The sequence below is a fragment of the Capsicum annuum genome, chromosome 3, assembly GCF_002878395.1.
Source record: "Capsicum annuum cultivar UCD-10X-F1 chromosome 3, UCD10Xv1.1, whole genome shotgun sequence".
In the NCBI taxonomy this organism is placed as follows: domain Eukaryota; kingdom Viridiplantae; phylum Streptophyta; class Magnoliopsida; order Solanales; family Solanaceae; genus Capsicum; species Capsicum annuum.
In genome coordinates this window covers 36,187,413-36,208,579 of record NC_061113.1, presented here as the reverse complement: position 1 = coordinate 36,208,579, position 21,167 = coordinate 36,187,413, and the positions used below count along the sequence as shown (strand labels likewise).

At 33.7% G+C, this 21,167-nt stretch overlaps 1 pseudogene; it reads left to right on the top strand.

The window, feature by feature from the left end:
• The window catches only part of LOC107865465, a 31,271-nt pseudogene extending 10,579 nt beyond the window's left edge, over positions 1-20,692 (top strand).
• Positions 20,693-21,167: the final 475 nt, after the last annotated feature.

Genomic DNA, 21,167 nt, shown 5'->3' with positions numbered 1-21,167 from the left:
TTTATCATCTCTTTGCAAGATTCAAAACATGTGGTGCTCATGTCAATTTATTCAATCACATACAATTCTTTCCCTTTAAAGCAAGAATGTAGTTATAACAACAAACTCCCTCTCATCATATATAAACCATGTCAAATACCATGATATTGAGAAGATCACTTTCAAATCTCAAAACATGCATTTCAAATCATTCACAATAAATAAATATACTTTAGTTAGCAACAAGAGAGGGGATTCATACTCATGCTCTCAATCAATCTTACAAAATACACCAAATCACACACACACACACATGTATATATAGTTATAATTTAATTTCCATGAAAATTGATTCAAGACAATATATAATTTCATCAAAACAATCCCATGATGCATACTTTCTGAAAATCATATCGAATACTTCATTATAAATCATAATTGGAGATCTTTAATATTGTTAAAACATTTAAACTTATGCCCAAGGTTTTTAGAGTAGTCCCACATACTTTAGATTATAAGATTTGAAAGGACAAAACCCAGATCTTGATCCATTTCTTGGAATTCTTGACCTTAGGGATGAGTTCTTGATCTTTGGGGAGGAGTTAGGGTTTTGATTTGAGAGGAAAATTGAATTATAGAGTGTATTATGCCTTTTGGGAGAGGAAATCAAGTGTTATAGGCGGATTTGGGTAAGGGGGAATGACCAAAATATCCCTAAACCCATGAGAAACTGAAATAGCATGTAAAACAGCTCCGTAACGTGCAGGCCGACGCGTCGCGTCGACATCGCATCGGCTTACTGCCTCACATAGAAAATGTCATAACTTTTCGTTCGGTTATCGGATGTTGGCGAAATTGGTATCGTCGGAAAGATAATTCAATTATCTACAATTTGGTGGGTCTTGAGCTGCAAAATTATCTGTGTATCAAAAGTTATATACGTTTAAAGTAAACCCTTGTAGAATCGAATATCCAATTTTGGATGAATGAAGGGTTCTTAGCTCAACTTTGCTTCAAGTGATTTTTATGAACACTTTTAACATCAAAATTACTTCATACACTAGGAGAAGGATCACAACACATGAATTTAAATATAAACCATGAAATTAGATTTTATGCATTGACAGTTCGTTTTCTAGCTCGAAAATTCGGGGTGTTACATTATCTCCCTCTTAGGATCATTCATCCCCGAATGATGGGTAGAGACTTGTTGAAGTTATAAAAGTGTAGAATAAAGAATGAAACCTCGCATTGAATATTTTTCCTTAACAAAATATGCAAAGGCATCTACCGAGCTTCATGATAACCCCTAGTAAGACGTGAAAGCACGAACTATGGGATAATGAGACTTTACATAGGGATGATCTTGCACATGTGTTATATGGACATAGTCATCACAACATAAGGCAGAGATTTATTTGATGATCATAAACTTGATTTATATTGGTACTAATAATGACATAAGATTTCGTGGATGATAGGATTAGGAGCATTCTCTACCCTATAAAGTACCACGAATAGTCTTAAACTTAGAGGCACTAATCGTCTACACCCCAAACAATAAATAGTATACTTCACACTCACCAACTTACAATTCTCCAATCACACATCTAGCCACAAGAAATTGAGTTCCATTACTTAGTACTGCTATGTTGAAGCCTAACTCGGAGTTAAAAGGTGCTAACTTAAGATACAGGACCCTGTACTATACATCCCCTTAAGAATATTTCTTCACCTTATCAATATCATCAAACACCCTTGGATTTTGATTAAGAGGGTACTAACCACATAGCAGATAGGTTTGTGTTTTCATCAATCACAACGTTCAAGCCTAATCATTACTACACCAACTTCATGGATCTGCCCACCAAAACCAACAATTTCAATCACGCTCACAAATATTTTTGTCGCTTCCTCCTTCTTAGCTATTTTACACAACAAAAGTTCATCTCCTTCTTTTCCCCTTTCACCTATACCCTTAGCCCGAGAAGCACATCAATTATTTTCACCTTCAAGAACATCTACTCCCCTGCCTAACACATCACCACGCTTTCACATCCACCATCACACTAACATACGGAGGGTCATTAAGGGACCCGAGCATAATGGTCATGAATGGGAGAAACACTACTCAATTATAACACATACCTATTGACCTAAATCAAGGTGGGACATGAGGTAAAGATATGATACCATCATGAAGTACTTCCTATATCAAGTATCTGGATCATAAGTAGAGAGTTGTTCGAAAGAAACACAATACAACATGAATTCTTAGAATAGAGCATAGTGAGAAAACATTGGTGAACATATCAAGATAAAACGAGGGAAAAAAACTGAATTACCCTCCTAGAACCTAAAGTCAGTAAGGCAAACTGGGCACCCAACGCGTCGATATCATGTCGGGCCACTGCTCCATCGATGCGGTCATCAACACGGCACGTCGGCTTCGCGTCGGGCCACTGTTTCCAACATCCAAACACATCTCTAACGTTGTCCAAAAGATCTGAAACTTCCCCGAGACATCCCCTTTACATCTCTAAACATAAATCAACTTAAAAATCTATGTCTCGAGGTTGGGAAGATCAATTTAAAAATCATCAAAGTTAAGAGCTAAGAAATATGGGTAAGTATTTTAATACTTAGAAAAATTTCAGGTTGTAATCTCTCTATGTATGCAACTAATTGTGGTATTGAGTCGAGAATGCTACAGGGTGTTACATTACAACTAAGATAACGATTTCCACTTGAAGCGATTGCTCCTCATTTAAGGAACTGAGATTTGCCATGAGTTTGCATAAACTTTATCACTTTGGCTAAACCCAACATTGAATGAATCGGTGACATATAGAAACATATTTCCTTAGGACCAAGCATGCTGAGAGACATAGATTTCCATGGATCACGAAAAACATAACATATGGCTAGAACACATAAAAGACTGGATTACTGAGGGACATTATTACTTCTAGTCTGGAGGTCATATCATGAAGCGAACTCGAACCATAGGCACAGGCATGACTTGAACATATGACATATGACATTAGCAGAATAATCTCCGAAATAAAAGTAGGAGGAGTATACTTGAGTAGGAACAGATTATTATGACTCCTCCCCGCGACTTGCCGCATTGAGAAAAATTCGGGAACTAGCTTAATTCCCTATCTCCCCCTTAGATCAAAGTCACAATCCTAGGCTTATGGACATATCCCCACATCAAAATCTATAGCCACAACCCTCAACATAAAAGAGACATCACCACACACTTAAACTTTAAACTCCCCCTGAAGAACTATGCTATGAAGGCCTTGCTTTTCTGTAAATGCTACTCTTAGCTTCTGCTAACCTCTATAGCCATCATTATACAACTTCCATTCTCATGAGCGCATACATCTACACTCCTTATCACAGAAAGGGTATCAGTATATACATGAGCACAAACTCCTCTCATTAGTTTCTAACACAAAGATACTAAATTACCTTTTGAGCCTTCCATTCAGGAATACTAATCATAGCTTCCTCTAACACCCAAAGTTACTAACTTATGACTAACATTATTATAGGCATGGATATCCAAGCTTCCAAATACTTAACACTCTATCCTCAAATCCTTAGAATACTCACATTACACCTTTAATCACATAACTTACAACTTAACAGAATTTGTAAAATCACACCCAAGACTCATATTGCCTACTAATAGTTTCTCAATTCAACTCTAACGAACCCCGAACAATAACTCACCAGACTTCTCCATACTACAATTTCAAGAACACAAACTAGGTATTTAAAACACTTATAAACATAAATGCTAAACTTTCCCTCTTTAGGGATACTCTAAAGGCATTGCTTTCCCAGAACGCTACTCTTAATTTTTTTTCTTCCCTCTATCGTTAACAACCTGCAACACGCAGTCTCATGAGCATACACGACCTCACTCCTTATTACATAAAAATCCACTCTCCACTACTAAACCTTCTAACATTAGACTGTTAATTGCATAACTTATATCGTAAAATCTTACCTAACGAGTAATGCCATACTAATAGGGGGTGCAACTTATTCTTTTATACTTACGCCCTTATCCACTTAATGACTCACCCACAATTCATTATTTTAACACTATTCTTCATATACATATATACCTCACAATTACCACTTAAACTTTTCATTAATTATCAACCTAGGCTCTTTTACAAGTCACATCAAGCCTACTAATTAGTTCCTACAAAATATGCATCATCAATCTCGAGCTACTATTCTCACCACTACACTCCACATCTAAAGTCCAAATCTGTTGTCTATCCTCAATTATATACCACCAGTAAAGCATGCCTCATACTACTCTAGTCTATCAAATTGGGAAATCAACCTAAATACTTCACTTCACTTAGCTACTACCTATAATCACAACCCCGCCATAACCTCATTATTACAACTCAAAATCCACTACATACCTTCTCACATGAAGTGCTAGTTCACTACTACTAAAGAAAGGACCATTAAAGGGGTAAAGTCACATGATAGGATTAGTCGGTCTTAATCTTGTAATATAACCCATTTCAATTTTATCAACATATTCTAATTTCTCATATCTTATTTACTTACCCAATCGTACATCACAATAATCTTCAAAATTCAATAAAAACTAATGAGTCTCTACTTACAACTTATTAACTAATCTACCCCTTTCCATTTACAACCTATAACAGATTTCTATAACCACCATAACTATCTGCACTAGATTCCTTCCCCAATTCAAATAGATAATAATCATAGCCAGCCACTCCCTTCACAGACTACCATACAATCTACAAATATTGATACCACATTAGTCTATCACTATACAATGGCAACCTACTCCTAAATCCACGATTACACAACTAAAACTATTTATTTGCGCAAATGTCACCCTCACTCTGACTGCTAACCTTGTGACTTCATGTCACCAACTTCTAGACCATCTCAGTACCAATAGGTCATGACACTTTAACATACACTACCACTTGGGTGGAAATACAGTTTCAACATTCTTCTACACATCCTCATCCTTAAACATGATATCCACAACAAGAATTTATTAAAGGAGACTAAATAAACTCCATAGGGCTCAACTGCACAACTGATACAGATAGGGGTATATGCTTAAATCAACACACTTTAAAGCACTCATGGACTCCTTTCAGTCCTTGTACAAATTCATAAATTTATGGACAACTCAATCAGAGAGAACCACATCTCTGGGGGAGCTAGACACTTAGACTTGTATCACCTTGACAATGAGGCATAGCCCATGAAATTAGAGTAATGAAAGAATTTGGATAACTTTTTTATGGACAACACTATAGCACGAACTAGAGTGTGAAAAAGGAACATTCTGACACCATAGCACAAACTAGAACATGAAGAAAGAGAAATATTCCTAAATGCCTTGTAGCCTCCTACTTATAAGTGTGGTGTGCTACACACCCATAAATAGGACTCTACCCGACGCGATTTTGTAGATACCCTGGGACCATGAACCGTGCTCTGATACCAAGTTTGTCATGACCCGAGCCGGGGCCCTAACCGTGATGGGCATCCCAAACTATGGAGACCCGGGTGCCCTTCTATATCTGGTAATCATGCACAACATTCATCTAATAAAGAAAAGATGCGAAATATAAGTCAAGACAGAAGGATGGTCACTATTTTTTTCTTTAACTAAACAATACAAAAATAATAAGTTCATGAAATATTTCAAAACACCTGATACTAGTCTGCGAAATCTCTACTAACAGAAAATAACTTCTGTCTGAAGACTAGGACAAGGCCTCCAGTCAGACCATGAATCAAAATAAAATGAAAATGTCTTATACATAGGCCTTCCGAAATAAGGGAGGCTCACCAACTGCAAACTTCGGACAACCCAATCTACTACTTAGTGGGACCCCAGGATTTGTGTCTCATATCCTGAAATATAAGGGGTTAATACAGATGTACTGGTATGTGAAACCACTCAAAATGACATGTGTTTATATAGAATAGATGTGAGCATTTCATAAAACATTACACATAAGTTAAATAAAATACATAGGCATAATTTAAAGTTTCAAAAACTTCCTTGCAATCATGACTTAATACTTTGTTACTCTTCTAAGCAAATCGGTACACCTTACAATCTGCAATTCCATGGGCTATATGAAATTCGTCCTTGACTCGACGGTCAAGCCACCAATTCAAGTGTGCCGCAAGAATTAGATTTTTAACAAAATAGTATACCCCTTTATAAGTATACTATGGCATCACCCTTACATGACGTCCACATTATCCCCCTTACAGGATAATACCCGTATCGACAACTACGGTTTCCAACGATGAGCTCTTACACTCAAATGCCTTATTCGGGTAACTAATTAGGTCTCTTAAGCCCAAATTTTAGTTCTTCAAAAATCATGCTTCATACTTTCAAAATGTTCAATAGTTATTTTATTAAGGGCGTGTCACTTTCGGGTATCGTCATACCCTGACTTGCAAGTTAATATTATATCAAATTCACAGCCCATCATATTCAAAACATGCACATGACCACCCAAGATTCATAACATCACAATAGAGTCATCACTTTAAAATCTCAAGAAAACTTAGGCATTTATCATCTCTTTGTAAGATTCAAAAAATATGGTGGTCATGCCAATTTATTCAATCACATGCAATTCTTTCCTTTTAAAGTAAGAATGTAGCTATAATAAGAAACTCCCTCTCATCATGTATAAACCATGTCAAATACCATGATATTGAGAAGATCACTTTCAAATCTCAAAACATGCATTTCAAATCATTCACAATGAATAAATATACTTTAGTTAGCAACAAGAGAGGGGATTCTTACTCATGCTCTCAATCAATCTTACAAAATACACCAAATCACACACATATATATAGTTATAATTCAATTTCCATGAAAAGTGATTCAAGACAATATATAATTTCATCAAAACAATATCATGATGCATACTTTATGAAAATCATATCGAATACTTCATTATAAATCACAATTGGAGATCTTTAATCTTGATAAAACATTTAAACTGATGCCCAAGGTTTTTAGAGTAGTCCCACATACTTTAGATTATAAGATTTGACAAGATGAAACTCAGATCTTGATCCATTTCTTGGGATTCTTAACCTTATGGATGAGTTCTTGATCTTTGGGGAGGAGTTAGGGTTTTGATTTGAGAGGAAAATTAAATTATAGAGTGTATTATGCCTTTTGGGTGCGGAAATCAACTATTATAGGCGGATTACGGTGAGGGGAAATGACCAAAATACCTCTAGACCCATGAGAAACTGAAATAGCAGGTGAAACAACTCCGTAAGGCGCAGACTGACGGATCGTGTTGACATCGCATCGGCTTACTGCCTCATACAGAAAATATCATAACTTTTTGTTTGGTTAGTGGATTTTGGAGAAATTGGTATCATTGAAAAGCTAATTCAATTATCTACAATTTGGTGGGTCTTGAGCTGCAAAATTTTATGTTTATGAAAATTTATACACGTTCAAAGTAGACCCTTGTAGAATCGAATATCCAATTTTGAATTAATAAAGTGTTCTTAGCTCTACTTTGCTTCAAGTTATTTTTTTGAACACTTTTCACCTCAAAATCACTTCATACACTAGGATAAGGATCATGGAATATGACTTTATATATAAACCATGGAATTAGATTTTACACACGTAGGAATGAAGGTTCATTTTCTAGCTCGAAAATACGGGGTGTTACAAAAAGAACCTCGATGGGTGAGTTTTGCTTTATGATCGTAAGTGTAACTCCTTGCTACATAGAGTCAAATTCGAAGGAAAAAAATACTTCAATGCACAAACACGGCTGCTTAATTTAGTAAAAGAGTTATTGGAAGAATAACATAGTGTAGTCTACCATGTCTTTTGTCGGCAATTGTAATTATGCACATCTATTCACTACTTAGTTTAATAATATAGTGACTAAATCCAGAGATATCCTAGTTTCTATCACAGTGATCGTGCTTCATCTTGAGTCCTGACTTAGTTACTACTCAGAGAATGAGAAAAATTGGCAAAGAAGACACTTTCCAAAATTATTTTACCAAATACCTAATAAATTTCTTTTTGATTTAATTTTTAGGGTTAGGGTGTAAAAAATGGGGAAAAGTTGAAAAAGTGAGGCCCACACGTGGGCCAAGGGACCATTTCATCATTTTTTCAACTTTGCAAATTTAATATATACACCTAACACCCTCAACTTATTTCAATATAAAAAAAAAACTTTTCTCTCCTCTTCAACTTCAACTCTTCCTCTACTTTAAAGAATTTTCTCCCAAACGCCATTTTTTATTTTTCCTCTTCTCCAACGACAAAGGGCTCATTTTTGTGTTATAAAGTAAGTTAAAATCAAGTTTTGATTATTTGTAGATCCATTTTATCGATTTTTATTGTTAACCGTTTTGAAGTGATGTAATATAGGAATTTTTTTCGAATGTGGTTGATTAAATAGTTAAAATATAAGAATTTTATAGGTAATTAATTTGATTCTGAAGAAATGGTTGAGTTTTGATTCGACAGTTTCGATAGAATTTTTTTGTCGATCACAGTGTGGAATTTTAAAATTTTTGTTAAGGAATTTTGTTTTAGTTCTGATTTTTTTAAGCACTGTAGTATTGAATGGTGGGATAATTATTAATTTATGAGTTATTTTGGCTATTTGATTCAAGCAGTGAGCTGATTCTGTCCGTAGACTTGTGGTCTATAAAATTAATATTTAGGTGTATGAAATTCTTTTAAGATATGATTGATGAAATTGTCAAAATTAAAAGATTAATAGCTAATTAATTTTATTTGTAGCAATAGTTGAGTTTTGATACTACATGTTTGATTGAAATTTTTTCGTTCATCACGTTGTGAACTGTTTAATGGTGGGATAATTCTTAGTTATTTTGGCTTTTTCATTTGAGCATTAAATTATTTCTGTTAATAGACTTGTGGTCTATGAATTGACAATGATAGAATTGTTGAAGAAGAAGCTGAAGATGGAAAGAAAAAAGCAGTAGACAAAGAAGAAAGAGAAGACAAAACAGACGGACGGAAACAAGAAAAAGAAGAAGAAGACAAAAATGATGTGGTCTTGGATATCGTTGATTTCATCAACGATAACATTTGTGATGATGAGGAAAAAGACATTTGAATGCTAATATTGTTAATGTTTAAGATTTTTTTTTTTTAGAAACAATGGAGTTGAATGATTTGTTGTTAGGATATGACAAACATTTTTTTATTTTATGAAAATTATTATGATTCTGCACTGAATCTATTTTTATCAAACTGTATTGTTGCATGAAATTTTAATGTGCATTATGTTGTTATAACTGATACAGTGTATGATTGACTTCATAGAATGCATATTTAATCTTTGGTATACTGTTAGCATAGTCTATAAATACCATGCTACTCGATTTTAAGTTGATGTGTTGTTTGATCAACTATGATTCTATGAAAAACAGTATTAACATTATAGAAAAATATAAGTATTTTTATTTATTCAATCTCACTCTTTCCAAACAACGAATACTAGCATTATACCACATAATATCATTTTTAGTTCATTCTCCATTTCTTTGGCTGAAATCAATTGCACAATTATAAAGTTTGCGACCTAAATTTGAGTCTACGTATTGTCCTCGAGACAGCCGCATTTCCACTATGATAAATTAGAGTTTTTTTAGAATTCAGTGTTTGAGATGTTTGAGACATTGTAGAATTTTAAAATAAAAATAAAGTAGATGAAATAAAATAATGAGAGATGGATGACTTTATATATGAAGTAAAAAGAAGTGTTAATATTGAAGGAATACAAAATTAGCCGTTTGTTACTGCTGGAACAGTAATTGTAATTTTTGAATTGTTGGTGACACTTAATAGACTGTCATCGATCGTGACCTATGTCAATAATCAACGAGATATTAAAGTCTATCGCAAACACTCTTAATCGGCGAACCCTCAATAACATGTTTAAAAAAAATAATTAAGTAAAAAATATACTTGTTCTTTGAGAGTCTATCGATTCAATAGGTCTATCATAGACTTACACTGTAGGTAGTGCATCGATTGATCTTTGGATCATTGGTAGATCTCGTAGATGTATGTACATGATTATAGACCCTTACTATCATGTTGTTTAAAAATACATAAATAATAAAAAATAAATATAGTGTGGAATTCTACACATATGAGTGAGTTTAAACAAGTCACATAATCATATTAGAGCTTATACAAATCAGGAGTGGTGAATTAAGGTGTGTGTGGATGGGTAGTGGTTGAACAAACAATATCCTAAGAGTAATGTTTGTCAAAGCACAAGTACGTTTTGAAGATGTTGGTTGTATTTGATGCCTATCCATCCACACACTCCTTCAATGACCACCCCAAATCAAAAGAGTATATGGATGGGTAGTCATCAAATGCAATCAACATCTTCAAAACATACTTGTGCTTTGACGAATATTACTTTGAGGATGTTGATTTTTCAACCACTTTTCATCCACATAATCCTTCAATCACCACCCCCAATTTGTATAAGCTCTAACAAGATCATGTGACTTGTTTAAACTCCTTCATATGTGTAGAAATCCATAATTTATTTATTTTTTATTTAATTATTTATTTTTAAACAACATCCAAGTGAGGGCCTATAACCATGTACATAGATCTATGTGATCTACAAATGATCAAGAGAGTAATCGATGCACGACCTACAATGTAGATCTACGATAGACCAAATGAATTGATGGACCCTCAAAGCACAAGTATATTTTTTACATGGGATTGACATGGGTCAACATCGATGACAGTCTATTAAGTTTCACCAACAGTTCAAGATTGTTTGTTTAACCAACAGTTCAAGTAATTATGTGTTTAAACTTTTTTAATTTAATTATTTTCTTTCACCACCTTCAAATCATGTGATTATGTGTTTAAATTTTTTTAATTTAATTTTTTTTGTCAAACTACAAGCTACTGATGATTCATCAATTCATAATATTTACGATTGACCTATATGTCTAGTCGAGGAGTGACAGTGTCTAAGATTGATGATAGTGTATAAAATATTATCTGGTGTAGTATAGATCGATTTTCTTATCTTTGATCGAATATATATGTGATCTGAATTTATTATCACATAATTTTTACTCTTCGTGAATTTAATCAAGTCAGTCTACAATTGTATTCATTGAACAAGCATCTCCCTAAACACAATCCTCTGAATTTCTCTTAAGCTTGAACCCTTACCATCACAAAAATAATTTACGCATAGTAAAACAATCATCTCGATGAGATTTTCTTATGTTTGTTCGTGGCGTGTTCAACACCGCACGTATGGAACCCAACATACTTGTATATGCAAAAAATTTTCAATGATTCATACTTCCTTGCCCACAACAACCAACCGCAACCATGAGATACACATTTCTCCTTCAACAATTTGGTGCAGCTCTTCTGCATAAAATAATTAAAAGACTGCCTCACCGATGCTCCGTCTAGTAGCATTTTCAGCTCTTTCTTGTCCAAAAATATTTGATCATGATTAAAATTGGTTTCATCGGCGAAGAAATTTCTTGGTTGTGATTCCGTTCCACAATCTTCTTCCGCATCTTGTGAGTCCAATAAAACGTATTCAATATGCATAGAAATATCTTTCATATTAATTGGATGATCGCCATCGTTCTCATAATCATTCAAATCGTCGTCGACTGACAGGCACTTAGGTGGGGGTGGTGATGAATTCAACGGTTCTTTAAAGGGCTCCTCAACTACATTTATTCTTAAAATAGGCCTAAAGCCATCAACATCCACCATGTATAACGGCACACGTTTATCATTATTTATGATCGTAGGATGCACCTTTTTCCTCAAATGCATTAGATAACTAAACACCGTATTGCTCAGCGCGTAATCTAGATTCTCATTTTCCATTACGCTTACAACCAAGTCATCATATGAACCACAACGGCGAACCGCAATGGGCAATGTCATTTTAGTAAAAGATTTTCATTTCTAATATTTGGGAGTCTCCTCCCATTCTCCCATGAAATCACTAGAAACCTGAACAAATTCTGCTATAGACATTCTAGAATTAACATTTGGTCGATGGTAGATTATGTTGAAGGTTTATGTCGGGATGTATGCATGGTCGATGACTGAGTAGATATCCGTCCAAAAACTTAAAATTGCAAATATTGCTTCTAATCAATGATCGTTGGGTTTATGAAATAGAGAAATAAACTTGGAGTTGCCTGACCTGTTGTAATGTACTTTCTGAAGTGGTTTTGAGTAATGTGAGTGATTTAAAGCTTTTTAACAATGGTGGAAAGTGTGTTTGAGAAGATAACAAATAAATGGGGTAACAATGGATGCAATGAACAAGCTTATGATGTTTGTGGACTGATTTAGAGTTGATCGCTGGAAAATAACGCTGGAAAAGTGGCTGAAATCAAAACTTTTTGGAGGAAAATGGAAGCTTCTATTTTAAGCTATTGGATTTTTCTTAATTATTTTTAGAAACCCAATATATTTTATATATAATGGTGGATGATGAAGTGGGTTCAAGTGTATTATTAGAAACTTGTGGGTGAATTTATTAAGTTGAAAATATTGGGTTAAAGTGAATTATTATAAAACTTGTGGGTGAAGTTGTTAAGTTGGAAAAGTTAGTGAATTATTATAAAACTTGTGGGTGAAGTTGTTAAGTTGGAAAACTTAGTGAATTATTATAAAACTTGTGGGTGAAATTGTTAAGTTGAAAAAGTTAGTGGTGATGTGGAATTTAGTGGTATATGACCAATTTTTTCAAACTTGTGTCTATTTGGCAAAATAGTTTTCAAAAATGGGCATTTTGGCAGAAAATCCCCAGAGTCTTGAAACATTCTTCTTGTGAGGAGACCTTTTTTAGTATATACTTGATTCAGTATAACTAATTGCGTATACAATTGTCCTTCCCATATAATATTTCTGTATATAATTCTTACTTTAAATTGATGGTATAAAACAAAATCAAGTGGATCTTTGTTAACATCTCTCATCTCTTTATCTTTTATTTGTTATATCTTTTGGACTCCAGAAAGGAGATATCTCCAGCTTTAGAAGATAGATTGAAGATTTAGACCAGTTTGTACTTGTTTATATAATTATATCTTACGAATGTCATTTCTTCAAGTAGCTTTGCAGTGCCAGAAAAACACTTAAGTTACATGTTTAAAGTTCTAAATTACCATACTACGCAAGATTTTCGTTATATCTACTTTTGTTCCCAAGTGGACCCCATTATGGAGAATCTGGAAAGGCAGCATTTACACTTTGTCTGGCTCACGTTTTCTAAGATACATTTGAATTTTTTTCTTTGAATTATGATAATCTTTGGTATACCGTGATTTAAGAGAACATGCTAGCTAGGTTCTGAAAACGTAACATTTGAACTTTGTCTGGCTCAGCTTTTCTCAGACACATGTGTTTGCTTTTCTTCGAATTATCATAATCTCGTTGTACCATGGTTTAAGAGAATATGTTAGCTAGGTTGAAAGCATCAAACTGCATAATATGAGCTATTATTGGAAAAATAAAGTAATTTAGCGAGCATAGTTTCGAAAAATGATATCTATCTTAGTACGCTCAGTGTCAAGTCATCTGATTCAGTAGTTCGGGCCATATAGAGCCAAAATTGGGTGTTATTTGACATCTTAACTCAAACATATGGTGAATGGGTGTTTTAGTTTAATTTAGTGTTCCCTCATAATAAGTTTGTGTTGATTTTATGTTTCAATAAATTTTGAAACAAATACATTGGTTAAAGATTTTTAAGAGTTATGTTTCAATTAGTTTTGAAACAAATGCATCACTTAAAGTTTTGAGTTACAAAGGAAATGAATTTGATAAATTCATTATTCATAAGTTTTGAGTTACAAAGAAAATGTATTTGACAAATTCATTATTCATTAAGTTTTACGTTATAGTTTCTTGAAAGAATGACATTTTTTTGTTTTAAAACAACATGAACCTATTAACTATTACTTAATTAATATGCTTCTCATGCATGAAACTTTCATCCTATAAATAGTGTTTTCTTTGTTTTGAAAAGATAAGCACTCAAAACTACTTTTTCCTTGAAAACACTAGAGAGACATTGATCAAATGGTGAAATCACCAATTCAAGAATAGAAGAGCAACCTTCTTGAATGCTACTTGTTTTGTGGCTTAGTTGAATCCCAAAGATAGAGTTGTCAGTTGTTATTCTGTTTTCTCGTGGGAGAGACTCCAAATATCTTCAAGAAACGTATTACCGTGCCTCTAAGCCAAGAAAGTTTTATTTTGAATTTCTTGTACAATTATCATTATTGTTCTAACAATTTGAAGATAATTGTCTCTATGGCTTCTACATCAATATCAAATAGTATTCCATCTTTGCCTTATCCTAATTTTGAAATTTTTGATGGCAAAGACTTTCCTAGATGGCGTGGAAAGATGGAATTCTTTTTAAAAAGATTAAAGTTGGCATATGTTCTTGAAGAACCTTGCCCTAATACTCCTGGTTCTGAGGTAGCATTTGACGAGGCTACTTTGATTAAAGAACAAATTGCCAAATGACAATATGATGATTATTTATGCAAGAATTATTTTTTTGGAGGAATGTCTAACAAATATTATGATCAATAGTATGTTAAGTGCAAATATGCTAAAGAGATATGGGACACTCTTCAAGCTATTTATTTAGCCGAAGAGGCGAGTTCTAAGAAATTTCTCGTTTCAAATTATATGGAGTTCAAAATGGTTGATGACAAGTCAATCACTGAACAAGTACAAGAATTCCAACTTATAGCTAATAAAATTGCTATATCTGGAATTGCTCTTGATGAAAATTTTCATGTTGGTGCTATTGTATCAAAACTTCCTTCACCTTGGAAAGAGTACCGAAGCAAACTCTTACACAAAAAAGAAGATTTGACTCTTAAACAATTATTGCAACACTTGCAAATTGAACAAGACACACGATGGCGCGATAATAATAGTTTGAAGGAACCTGTCATGAAAGCTCATATGGTTGAAGAAAAATCAAACAAGAAGGAACATGAAAATAAGAATTTTTCAAAGGCAAAGAAGACTACAAATTTCAAGCATAATGGTGCCAATTTTAAATCTGGTGAATGCCATCATTGTCACAAAGTTGGTCACTATGCGCGTGATTGTAGAATTCTCAAAGCCGAATAGAAGAAAGAAAAAGCAAATAAAAATAAAAAAGATGATCTTGTGGCAAAGGTCACAGAAGTATTTGTAGCGGAAGATCAAGTGGAATGGTGGATAGATACTGGCGCAACTCGTCACATAGATCAAGTGGAATGGTGGATAGGTACTGGCGCAACTCGTCACATATCAAGTAACCAAAATTCTTTCAAGACTTATGAATTAGTGGGGGATGGTAAAATTGTATATATGGGAAACTCCTTCTCTACTAAAGTTGTGGGAAAAGGAACTGTTGAACTTAAGTTTACTTCCGAAAAGATAGTTACATTGATGGACGTATTGCATGTTCCTGATATTCGAAAGAACTTGGTGTTAGGTACGCTTCTTTCGAAGCATGGTTTTAAAATGGTTTTTGAGGCAGATAAGTTTATTTTATCTAAAAATGGCATGTTTGTTGTAAAAGGTTATGTTACAAATGGAATGTTTAAACTCAATATTGAAAATGAAAATATTTTTGCTTATCTTGTGGAGTCTCTGGACTTATGGCATGAACGTTTGGGACATGTGAATTTTAGATCCATTCAATTTATGGTGAATAATATATTAATCAAAGATTGTGGAAAGAATTATACTACTAAGTGTCTTACTTGTAGTAAATGCAAGATTACTAAGAAGCCCTTTAAGACAGTTGTAAGGACTTCCACACTTATGCAATTAATCCACACTAATATTTGTGAGATGAATTATTTGTCACGTCATGAAAAGAGGTATTTTATCACTTTTATTGATAACTACTCAAGATATACTTATGTCTTTCCATTGAAAACAAAAGATGAAACATTTGAGACTTCCAAAACATATAAAGCAGAAGTTGAAAATAAATTGAGTGTGAAAATTAAGTCTATTAGGTTTGATAGAGGTGGAGAGTACTTAAAGTCAGATTTTATTAATTTTTGTGAGAGAGAAGGCATTGAAAAACAATTGACCATGTCCTATACACCACAACAAAATGGTATAGAAGAAAGAAAAAATAGGACTTTCATAGAAATGGTTAATTCTATGCTTTATGGATCTGGTATATCTGAAAATTTGTGGACTGAAGCGTTGCTTTCAGCATGTCATATTTTGAATAGAATTACTTCCAGGAATCATGATGCATCTCCATATGAGCTTTGGAATAATCTAAAACCAAATATAAATTATTTTAAAGTATGGGGTTGCTTGGCTCAGGTTCGATTACCAAATCAACATTTAACCAAGATTGGATATAGAGGAGTATACTGTGTGTTTATTGGTTATTCACAAACCAGTAAGGCTTATAGATTTTTAAATCTTGAGACCCCAAGTCCTCACATAATTATTGAATCTTTACATGCTAACATTTTTTAGCATATATATCCCAAGAAAAAAGATTCTTTTGAACAAGATTCAAGCTCTTCTATTCCTCCTCTTAAAAGGAAAATAGTTGAGCCATTGGAAGAAAGTCAGCCAAGACGTAGTTCAAGATCAGCCAAATCAAAAGACTTTGGACCTGATTTTCAAGCTTATTTGGTTGAAAAGGATCCTGAAAGTTATGCTAAAGCTATGTCTTCACATGATGCTCCATTTTGGCGTGAAGCCATTGATGATTAAATGCATTCTATATTATCTAATAATACATGGATATTGTCAGATCTTCCTCCTGGATGTAAACCAATTGATTGTCGATGGATTTTTCGAAATAAAATAAAATTCGATGGTACTTTAGATAAGTACAAAACTTGTTTGGTAGCTAAAGGCTTTACTCAATTGAAAGATATTGATTATTTTGATACTTTTGCACTTGTAGCTTGGATGACCTCTATTCGTCTCTTGATTGCTCTAGCAGCAATTCATGGTCTTGTGATTCATTAGATGGATGTGAAAACTGCATTCCTGAATGGAGATCTAGACGAAGAAGTCTACATGAAACAACCAGAAGGATTTGTCAATCCTAGTCAATAACGTAAAGTTTGTAAACTTCTTAAATCTCTTTATGGATTAAAACAAGCTCCAAAACAATGGCATGATAAATTTAGAAAAGTTATGATTTCTAATGGCTACTTAATCAATGCTGGAGATATCTGCAAATTTAGTAAATTTTAAGAAAATTCTGGTGTTATAATATGTCTTTATGTAGATGACATGTTGATCTTTGGAACTGATATGGAAAGAGTCAAAGAAACAAAATATTTTCTTGCTTCTCAGTTTGAAATAAAAAATCTTAGAGAAGTTGATGCAATTTTAGGCATTAAAATTGTAAGATCGGCAAGTGGTTTGACTCTTACTCAATCAAGTTATATTGAGAAGGTTCTAAAGAGGTTTGGTTATTTTAACGACAAGCCTGCTCCTACACCATTTGATCCTAGCATCAAACTAGTACAAAACTCTGGTGATATTCTTGATCAATTGACATATTCTCAGATGGTTGGGAGTCTTATATATGCCATGCATTGTACCAAGCCAGATATTGGTTATGCTGTAGGAACTTTGAGCAAGTTTACTGGTAGCCCTGGAGTTGAGCATTGGAATGCCTTAATTCGTGTTTTAAGGTATCTGAAGGGTACAATAAATGTTACCCTGCATTATTCTACCTTTCCAGCAGTTCTTGAAGGCTATAGTGATGCTACTTGGAATTCTGATCTGAATGACTCTAAATCTATTACTGCTTGGATTTTCACTTTGGCTGGAGCAGCAATATCTTGGAGATCAAATAAGCAGACATGTATTACTCACTCAACCATGGAGTCAGAATTTATCGCTATGTCTTCTACTGGAGAAGAAGCTGATTAGCTGCGGAGTATGCTGATAGATATTCCATTATGGGGTAAGCCAATACCACCTTTGACTATATATTGTGATAATAAAGCTGCTATATTTCAGGCTTCAAGTGATTGTTACAATGGCAAGTCAAGACAAGTTCGTATCAAACACAATCATGTGAGAATATTATTGGAGGATGGCATAATATCGCTTCAATATGTGAAGTCCAAACTCAATTTAGCAGATCCTTTGTCTAAAGGGTTAGACAAGGAATTGGTGGTACAAACTTGTAATGGGATGGGAATAAAGCCTGTTGTAGATTGATTGTACTTTATGGTAACCCTACCTAATGATGTAATCTTAGGTTCAAAGGGAAAAACAAGTAAAGTTACAATTGTGACGCACATCAATAAAATTTCTATTTTCCCTAGAGAGTGGGTAGATGTGCATAAGTTGAGATTTATTATCTTGATAAATCTATAAGACCAATATCGGTTGGAGTAAATAATAACACTCTTGATAGATTTGACAGTATTCCTACAAACGAAAAGAATGAGATTATATTCTCTTATTAAGTCTATACACCGATTTCGGTTGGAGTGTGTAGAAACACTCTTGATAGATTTACTAATACTTTGTTGTAAAGGAGGATGAGATTAATTTCTCTTAATGAAATTCATAGACTACTTAGTCGGAGTATGCAAAGTTACTCTTGATGAATTCACCGCACTAAGTGCGAAGTGGAGGCCGCTTCAATAAGATTTTTACAGGAAAATCTTAAAGCACTTAGCTAAAAGGATTCGGGACACATGACCATAAGGTGTCAAAGGATTTTGATTTTCATCGGAACATAGCAATATGCATGGAGTATTTTTCTACTTCATTCAATGAACCACTTAGTTCAAGATTTGTTCACTAAGTAGTCAATGATTTAGAAAGTCTTCACTAGCTAATGGTTCAAGTCCAAAAGACATCATTATTGATGCATGTTGCTAGATTGATGTCTCAAATGAATTTTGTTTTTTAAAGATAAAATTTCTTGAAACAAGTGGGGGATTGTTGATTTTATGTTTCAATAAATTTTGAAACAAATACATTGGTTAAAGATTTTTAAGAGTTATGTTTCAATTAGTTTTGAAAAAAATGCATCACTTAAAGTTTTGAGTTACAAAGGAAATGAATTTGATAAATTCATTATTCATAAGTTTTGAGTTACAAAGAAAATGTATTTGACAAATTCATTATTCATTAAGTTTTACGTTATAGGTTCTTGAAAGAATGACATTTTTTGTTTTAAAACATACATGAACCTATTAACTATTACTTAATTAATATGCTTCTCATGCATAAAACTTTCATCCTATAAATAGTGTTTTCTTTGGTTTGAAAAGACAAGCACTCAAAACTACTTTCCCCTTGAAAACACTAGAGAGACATTGATCAAATGGTGAAATCACCAATTCAAGAATAGAAGAGCAACCTTCTTGAATGCTACTTGTTTTGTGGCTTAGTTGAATCCCGAAGATAGAGTTGTCACTTGTTCTTCCGTTTGCTCGTGGGAGAAACTCCAACTATCTTCAAGAAGCGTATTAGCGTGCCTCTAATCCAAGCAAGTTTTATTTTGAATTTCTTGTACAATTATCATTATTGTTCTAACAGTTTGATCTATGGGATAATCTAAAACATAAATCTAGTAATTTGTGTTTAAGGTTGATGTACATAGTTCCTGATTCGAAAAAACAGGTTGAAGAATTGTTTACACAAATGACTTGTCCCGTTTCAAATTTTGGTTTTCAAGATTGTGTTTCTGATCTTGACAACCACAATTTTGTACTTCTGGGATAAGTAAGGTTCTTTTCTTGTTTTGGGTGCAGGTGTATGCAATGTCTGCAGCATGCCAAGCGTGAATATATATTTTCTTGAGAAGAATAAACTTGAGACTTTGTTTAAGGTCAGTACTCCACTAAGAATCCAAAGAAGTACCAGATCAACCACCATTTCGTTCTAAATAAGTTTTATCTAGATAGTGATAATAATACTAGAACTGCGTTGTAGCTTAACAGTTTATATTGGTAGGTTCTCCTGCGCTTAATCACTGACTTGTTTTCACAAATGAGATCTGTGTCATAGTTTATGAACTCCTTGACACAACATGTTCTTTAAGTTTGGAATTTTTAACTTTAAGGCGTAGTGCTTGGCAACCAAATAAGATGTCAACCTCTCTCACCTTTTCGTTTCCTTTTTCAACCTTTTCTATCCAATGATTATTTGGTCCTTGAATCTCTAATGACTGATCTTTTTGACTTGTAGATTACAACTGATTGGAAAAGTTAGCTCTTCTTGTCGCCTTCATTAAGCTGTGGAACATTAAATTCCTGGCGTCAAAGTTTCTTCTATAGAGAAATATGGCTCATATCCTCTTTGTTTCAGAAAGAACCTCTTTTTGTTCCTTAAAGTTCAACAACGTCCGAAAACATCTTAAGCTTTCATTTTAAACTTTCTTTGATAATCAAAGACCTTGACATATGTATTTCATACATACTAATGCTTTCTAAAGTAAAAAAGGATTTCAGAATCTGAAAGTTTGCAAATTAGCTCAAGAAACGATCTGATCTGTCTTGTTTGATAATGCAGCTGGAGCAGCAAATCCTGGCTGCTGGTGGTAGGATCCCTATCATATCGTAGGTGTTAATAACATGAAGACATGGCGAGAACCAAAAAATAAAGTAGGTGTTTGCTGCTGCGAAGACTTTCAAGATTATTCATGAGCTGCTTTTGACTGCTATATTTCGATTGTTGAAGGTCTAATGAATTTCATTTTGTGAATAACATAATATAACCTTCTTAGGTGCTCCATTTATTATAGGTTTTTTCGTGATCTATCTTATGCCCGACCGGTCATTTCTTTGCTTTATAAACTAGTATTGTAGGGATGACAATGGTGCGGTGTGAGTTTTTTTCTAAACCCGCAAGTTTTAAAACCACGCCGCATCGCATCACCTTTAACCCACATAAATCCGATCCACATTCATACCCGTGCATACCCACATCGCATCATCCCATGTTTTTATTTTATTTTATTTTTTAAAAAATTTGTAACTCCATTGAAAATCATAATATTTCCAAATCTACAACTTGAAAATAAAAATTAATTTCTATT